The following is a 7,941-nucleotide window of genomic DNA, read 5'->3' on the forward strand; positions in this document are numbered from 1 at the left end:
TATCTTTGACTTACAATTTATTTAAAAGACATTGTATGATATCTTCTCCTAGTATTAGAAACTTTAAAAAGTATATTTCCATTTTCAGTTGACTTTAAAAAAAACAAACAGAGGTTTGTACCGATGTTGTTTATTTATTATTTCTTGTAATATGAGAAACTACTTTGGCAGTAACAATACACAATGTACTAACCATTGTTACTGTCCTAAAATCTTGTTTTGAGATTTTTGTACCACTGTTTTTTTTTTTTTCTTTAAAATAAAATAACTGATGTAAAAACAATGTCAGCAGAGAGCAAGTCTGTCTCCCTTAAATTGCTTTCAGACTATCTGCCCCAGGCTGGGAGTAGTATTCACACCCATAATCCTAGCAGCACTCACACCCATAATCCCAGTGGATCATGAGTTAATCACTGACTCCAAAAGTCTGCCCAGTGACTGCATGAGGCTTTGAGGGGACAACTAGACACAAACCATAACAGTCTTCTACCTTGTCCTCGTTACTTCTAGGAAAAAGGGCAAGGGAGATCACTAATACCAAAATAAATGTGGCAAAACTGTATTTTCCTCTTCTCCTTTCTCTCCATATCACTCACTGGCCAGGAGTTCTCTGCTGTCTTTGGGATAAAGTTAAAACTTTAAAGGAAAAAAATAGAATATTTATGATCTGGCTCCTCTCTCTCTCTCTCTCTCTCTCTCTCTCTCTCTCTCTCTCTCTCTCTCCCTCTCTCTCTCTCTCTCCCTCTCCTTTGAATAAATCTCATGTGTTCAAACTATAGAAGTCATCCCTGCTTGCCTGATACCTGTCCCTGAAATGATTAAGGCAGAAGAATGTTGCTTCCTGTGATGTATGAGTCAGGTAGAAGAGATATGGCACGGGGTTGATCAGTGAGTATATCAGAGCTGTCCTCCTAGCTGATCCCTTTGCTGTCTCTAAGAAATGGATCATCCTCAGAAGGGCAGCCTCTCTCCATAAAGAATAAATAGTGAGCCACTGTTAAAGGTTATTTTATGTATGTACCATCAAGTAGTACACAGACAGACCATCTGAAACTAAAGACCTAAATGCCATTTGCATTTCTTCTGTCAGTTTCTCTTTTTCTCTTTCATTAAAAGAAGTGTGTGTTTCTTCTTTGGTAATAAAGAGGTATGGCTGGTGTGTTAGTTCTCATCCATGAATAGATTGAAGTATCCATCTTTGTAGAAGATGAGAAAAGCAGGCTTGGTCAGAAGATAATCTCCTGAAAACAGTAAAGTTGGGAACTTTCATTTGTCTAACTTTTACTGCCAAATGGACCTTCAGGTTAGAGTGGTGGTGTGCACCTGTCAACTAAGCACTCAAGAGGCTGAGGTTGGAAGATTGCCCTACATTCAAAACCAGCCTGGGCTATACAATGAGTTCAAGGCCAGCCTGAGCTACGTACAAAGACCTTGTCACAAGATAACAAGAATAAGAATCACAACAATGATTCTTAAATCATTTGGGCCTTAAAAGCAGAGATTTTTTTTTTTTTTTTTTTTTTGTTGTTGTTGTTCTTTTGGAGACAAGTGGCAAACTGCCTCAGGACTAGGGCCTAAACAGTTACCTTCAGGCCTTCCTGAAGGGTATCTAGGCCTTTCTCAGCCTAGATCAACGGACAGAATAAGAAGATCTGGCACTGGGAGTTCAAAGTTCAGTGTCATCTCCTTAGGCAGAGAGGGTGAATTTCCAGTCCATGAATGGGTGGAAAACATTGGACATGTCTATTATTTTAGTGTATTCCTTTCCCTCACTGTCCCTCACCAAAGACCCTGTTCAAGGTGAGAGTGACAAGAAAAATAGGCCTCTCCATCTCCTCTATGCTAGCTTTTATTAAATTTTAATTTTAATTTTTATTTATTTATGTATTTATTTGTATTTTAGGGAAGGATCTATAGGGTGTTCAGGGTCTCACTACTAGATTGGACTCACAGTGATCCACCTGTTTTCAGCTCCTCTGTGCTGGCTTTGAATAAATCATCTCTCCTTTTTACCAAAATAAGTGGCCATCTTTGATTTGGTCAGACAGAAACAAAAGAACCTCATATGAATTTACATGGTTGTTGCATACACCTCAGAGCCTGTGTGTTACCAGCCACCTCACAGCAGAAAAAGGGATGTGAATAGACCGAACAACTGACTGGTACAGGGTGCGGTGGTTCATGATCTTAATTACTTCAACCATTCTGGTCGTAGGTGTGGAAGACCCACCTGAGGATTGTTGCCAACAGCATGCAAGCATAAGTTGTTGGAGAAGCTCATCATGATACTTTTCCTGCTGAGAACAGCTGAGTTTGTGTGAGGTGAGTCCTAGAACTATCTTTGTTACAAATGCTAGTCCATTGTCTGACCCAAGGTGGGGGCAATCCAAATCTTGGAAGGATGTCTCTCAATAGTACCTTTGTTACCTCAGTGCCTTTTCTATTGTGGCATGGAAAACTTTCCATCCTAAGAAAGTGTAGACAAATACCAGCATATATTGATAGCCTCCTGTACAAGGCAGGTCAGAGAAGTTTGCAAGCAAGTTTTCATATGGAGAGACACCCATTTCTTGAATACCCAGGGGCTGAGTGATCCATTGTCTCAAATTGTATTGAGCACAGGTTAGGCATTGTTTACAAATAGATGGCTATGAGCTGTGGCACACAAAATTGGCATCTTAGTAGTGTCTCTCAGTGTCATCTTGTTTCAGATGACACTGGAGTCCCTTGTCTTACAAACCTAGGGCCCAACATTTCAAGGATGGCTAGTCTCCCATCAGAGAATTTCCACTATCTTCACTTGATAGAATTTCCAGGCAAATCATGCCCTTTTATTTGGAGAGTAATTTCAGGTCTACAGGAGAGGAAGCTCCAGGATTAGGGGCACAGTTAGGGCCACAGTTTGCAGGGCTGTCAGAGCTGTCGTAGAAGCCTACTATGCTTCCTTGTCCAGCTTTTGTTTTTCTCCAGTTTCTAATGTTCCAGTCCTCTGCTGCCCCCTACAGTGTATAATGCTCACTTTCTTGACCCATATAGCATCAAGAAACTATAAAATCTCTTACTTAAACCTTATTTCTTCCCCCCAACCATTAGGACCCCTCTTTTTTTTAATATTGGAGTCAGTATAGATGTTGACCTGTTGTGTTTCTGTCAGCAACAGAACCCTTGTCAAGGCTGTTAGCTCTACCTTCTGGGCTGAGATTCTGGTAAGCAGAGGCCGAGCCTGTACCACAGAGTCGAGTCGCCACTGCACATCTTGTTCACTGGACCCCTTTTAGCAGAACCAATCAGTCATGAAGCGGGTCTTCCAGTTCACCTGGGAGCTGGGTGAAGAGTGGTTACTGTCACTAGAGTTATGTGGGGATTTTCACATATCTGATATCCATGCAATCCTTGGATTTGACAACCAATGGTGCCCTTTGTGGTTCATTAAAGTGATGACAGAATGTGGGACCCAAATGGCCTGTTGTTGCCCCAAAGTCAGCTTCCTGCATCAGCAAGGTGGTGGGAACAAGTGCCCTAAAGCACAGAGAAACCACCCTAGGGCTACAGAGTATGTTTTGACAAGTACACCATAACATGATGTTAACCTGGGTTAAGACGTCTATAGCCTTTTTTTTGGGGGGGGGAGGAACATATGGGAAAAAGGCTTGTGTTGTCTGAGAGTTCTAAGGCTGGGACCTGAGTCAAGGGCTATGTGATTTGTTTAAATGTTTTCTCCTGGTCAGCTTTCCAGAGGAGGAGGTCCTTTCTGCCTCCTTTGGTGGCTTAGCTGAATAGCCGAATAAGTTCCCTCTCCCCTAACTTTTTTTTTTTTTTGCATGTGTGGAGCTATTCTGCTGTGTTACCATCTCTTCTTGTAGCTGTGGCCACTGTTTGTTCACCCCAGGCAATGGGAACTGTCCAAGCTGAGGTATGTCCTTGCTCAAATTGATAGATGAGAGAAGTAAGCAGACCTTCTATCTACGCTGAATGTGGCAGAATTGAATTCAAATTCAAGAAGATTAGGGTACTTGATGCCAGGACTTTTGGATCCAGCTGCTTCTGAAAGCTACACACACACACACCAGGCCTGACTTCTCACATCACATGGTGGGATCCTGAAATCTTTCTAACCTGAGTTTAAACTTCCTGGAATTCTATGTCTAGCCCAACCCTCTCAGTGACTGTATCTCATGGCTGTCTCTTATCACTTGTGTCTGCAGAAACATAGTCCACTCACCAGAAGCTGGGAAAAGATTCTAGTACATTTTATTCTTTTTTCTGCATTGTGATTAATTTCTCCCAGTTCTATTTACCTTCTAATTTTCTTGTCAGTTCTTTCCCAAGTCTGGAAGACCTACTTCCTGTAGTTTCATTTTTTCTCTTCACCAAGTTAGTATTTTCTACACATCTTAATTCTAGGTCATGGAGAAGCTATATTTCATTTGTAAATCATGAACTTCTCCATTATTTTGTTTCTTTAGAAACTGATGAGGGTTTTACTTTTCATATAATGTCCTTTGCTGATCCTTGGTGTTATTCTTTGTGCAGTTGGAGTTTATTCAGAAAGTCCTTGCCTATGCCTTTGTCTTCAAGGGGTTTAACCATTTGTTTTTTCTGGAAGATTCACTGTTTCTGTTTTATTTATTTATTTATTTATTTATTTATTTATTTATTTATATTTTAGGGAAGGTGTCTACAGGTCTACAGGGTGTTCACGGTCTCACTGCTAAATCAGATTCATAGTGATCCACTGGTTTAAAGCCTCCCAAGAGCTGGGATTACAGGCATGTGCCACCACGCCCAGTCTCAATCACTGTCTCAGTGCACCCCAGGGGCAGGGCCAGCACAGCAGGCCTGGGGATTGAACCCCTGGTCCCTGTGCCTGCTTGCATGCACTTTAATCCACTGAGCTATTTGGCCAGCCCTTTGTTTCTGTTTTAATATCTAGGTCTTTGCTCCATTTTAATTTTTTTTATATATATATGGTGCAACATATGGGTCTAGATTTTTTCTTATATGTAGACAACCAGTTTTTCTAGTACATTTTAATAAGATGTTATCTTTTGTGTTGTGTATATGAGTTTTATTTTATTTTTATGTAATTAGTACAGGGTCTCACTACACAGATCAGACTCATAGTGATCTTCTTGTTTTCAATCTCCCAAGCACTGGAATTATAGACACACCACCACACCTAGTCTCGAACTAGCCAGGGATCAAACTCTTTCTTTTAGTGTATGCTTTTGGTCCCTTTGTCAAAGATCAAATGTCAATACTATGCTGTTTCATCACTATAGCTTTGTAATGTAACTAAAAACATTCAATTCCTTGTTCCACCAAAAAAAATAATAATAATAATATAACTAAAACCAAGGGACCATGCTGCCTCCTGCCTTGCTCTTTCTGGCAAGGATTGCATTGGATGTTCTGGGTCTCTTCTGGTTCCATATAAATTTTGGAATTTTTTTCTACTTCTATGAAGAACACTGTTAAACTTTTTTTTTTAGTTTCTATGAAACCTTCCTATAAGTTTTGGTAATATGACTGTTTTGACAATTTGGTTCTGCCTGTTTAGCCACAAAGGATGTCTATTTTCTAATGTTCTCTTCAATCTCTTTTTTCAGGATTGTATAATTTTTATTATGGAGATCTCTCACTTCTTTGCTTAGGATAATTCCTAAACATTTGGTTCTTTTTAAAAGTGTTACTTTAAAATATAATTTCTTATCTTTTTGAGATAGGGTCTCACTATGCAGTTTCAGGCTGGCCTTGAGCTCACTTTGTAGCCCAGACTGCTGTTGAACCCACAACCCTTCTCCTGACTCAGCCTCTCAAATGCTGGGATTTCATGGTGCACCACCATGCCCTGAACTTTTTATAACTCATTAGGGATAAGATTATTTTTCTAGTTTTTCTAGTTTCTTTATCGTGGTTACGTAGCAAAGGAATGATGTTGACTTTCGTGTGTTGATTTTGTATCCTGGACACAATCATTTCATGGAATGCAACCATGAGTCATGAGAATTCCAGAGCTATAAAACATGACTGAGATAATGCCCAGAAGTGCTCTAGTCCACTGTCCCATTCTTAATACTGGCAACCTGGCTTTACGGAGTGGTAGCTTCTCTTATTCAAGTGTGTCATTTCCATCTATTAGACAGGAGTTCTTTCCTATTTTTCTTCTCCTCCATTTTTAAGTGCTGGCCTTATTTATAACAGCTCCTTGAGCAAAGTTTGTGTATGATTTTCTTACCTTTTTATTTTACTGGCACATTTTAAAAATACACAATATATCACTGCACCTGACCAGTTCTTTATTGGCTGGTGTAATGCAGTAGTGAGTTGATACTAACTCCAGCTTAAGAAACAAGGTTGTTCTTCGTGTGGGTGACTCTGTGCCGAAAGCATGGGAACAGCCCAGAACTAGGTGAAGACCATGCTGTGTGGTCTTTTGGCTGCGGATTGGGACAAGATCTTTACTGTCTATTCTATAGATAAACACAGCAGAAATATCACTTTTGATGAGATTGTCAACATTGCCCGACAGATGCGGCACTGGCCTTTAGCCAGAGAACTTTCCAGAACCATTAAGGAGATCCTGGGGACTGCCCAGTCTGTGGGCTGCAAAGTGGACAGCCGGCACCCTCCTGACATCATAGATGACATCAACAATGGTGCTGTGGAGTGCCCAGCTAGCTAAGGAGCATAAGAAAATACATCAATGAAGAGATGATCTGACAACAACAACAACAACAACAACAACAACAACAAATGCACAATGGTAACATTCTTCATAGGGAAATTGTACCTGTGTGTGATATATATTGATTCTTTTTTCCCAATTCTCATCCCTTTCACTCAAATCCTTTTCCCATCTTTTTTAACAAAAGTTTTGTTTCCATTTTTTCCTACTGTTTTTTTTTTCTTGTCCCTTCTCTCTCCTCCTCACCTACCATTTTTCCCCTTCTAATTTGAATGGTTGCTTTCTATTCCCAAGATCTATTATGCATTTTGATCCTTACAGACACTCAGTTTCTCAGGCCAGAGAAACCATGTGATACATGATTATGTAGGTTTGATTTATTTCACTTTAAGGGTATGGCTTCAAAGTGCACTCACTTAGCTAGAAATATCTCAAATTTGCCTTTTTTATGGGAGAGTAGTACTCCATTGGATAAAGTGGCCTTGAGCTCACTTTGTAGCCCAGGCTACAAACCCCCACATCTTGATTATCTTTTTATCATTTGATAGACATTCAGGCTATTTTCAAGATTTGGCTATTACAAATTGTGCTACTATAAATATGGGTGTATAATTATTGCTGTGCTTTGATGTTCTTAATTCTTTTGGGAAGACACCAAGAAGGGGAATAGCTAGGTTAAATGGAATCTCTAATTTTAGTTTTTTGAGGAATCACCACACTGATTTCCACAATGAATGTGACAGTCTACACTCCCACTAATAGTGGAAAATGGTTCTTTTTCCCCCACAATTGGCCAGAATTTGTTATTGATTGATTTCTTGGAAATAGCTATACTTTTTGGAGTGAGATGAATTCGCAGCATTGTTTTAATTTCATCTCTTGAATTACCAGTGATGTGAAACATTTTTTTCATATATTTATGTTGTTTCTTCTCCACCTGAGAAAGACCTATTCATTTCAGACACCCATTTTTGGATTGAGTCTTTAAATTTTGGGGGACTCTGGACCTACCAAATAGCTCAGCGGATTAAAGTGCCTGCTTAGGCTGATGAAACGGCTGGAGTTCCATCCTTGGCGTGCCGTGCTGGCCCCGCCCCCGGGGCAAGCTGGGAGAGTGATTAAGAGAGGGCAATTGAGACTGGGCGTGGCAGTGCTTGCCTGTAATCCCAGATCCTTGGGAGGCTGAACACAAGAGAATCACTGAGTCTGATCTACGTAGTGAGACCCTGGAGACCCTACTGTAAAATACAAAA

At 40.2% G+C, this 7,941-nt stretch overlaps 1 non-coding gene across 1 annotated transcript; it reads left to right on the forward strand.

Moving 5' to 3' along the window:
- The first annotated feature begins 6,274 nt into the window (after nt 1–6,274).
- LOC111815213 lies at nt 6,275–6,403 on the forward strand. The gene has a single exon (XR_002819957.1). It is a non-coding gene; the product is annotated as a small nucleolar RNA SNORA65 (small nucleolar RNA).
- The last annotated feature ends 1,538 nt before the right edge of the window (nt 6,404–7,941 follow it).

This window comes from Octodon degus, unplaced genomic scaffold (genome assembly GCF_000260255.1).
Source record: "Octodon degus isolate 3935 unplaced genomic scaffold, OctDeg1.0 scaffold00012, whole genome shotgun sequence".
Classification (NCBI taxonomy): domain Eukaryota; kingdom Metazoa; phylum Chordata; class Mammalia; order Rodentia; family Octodontidae; genus Octodon; species Octodon degus.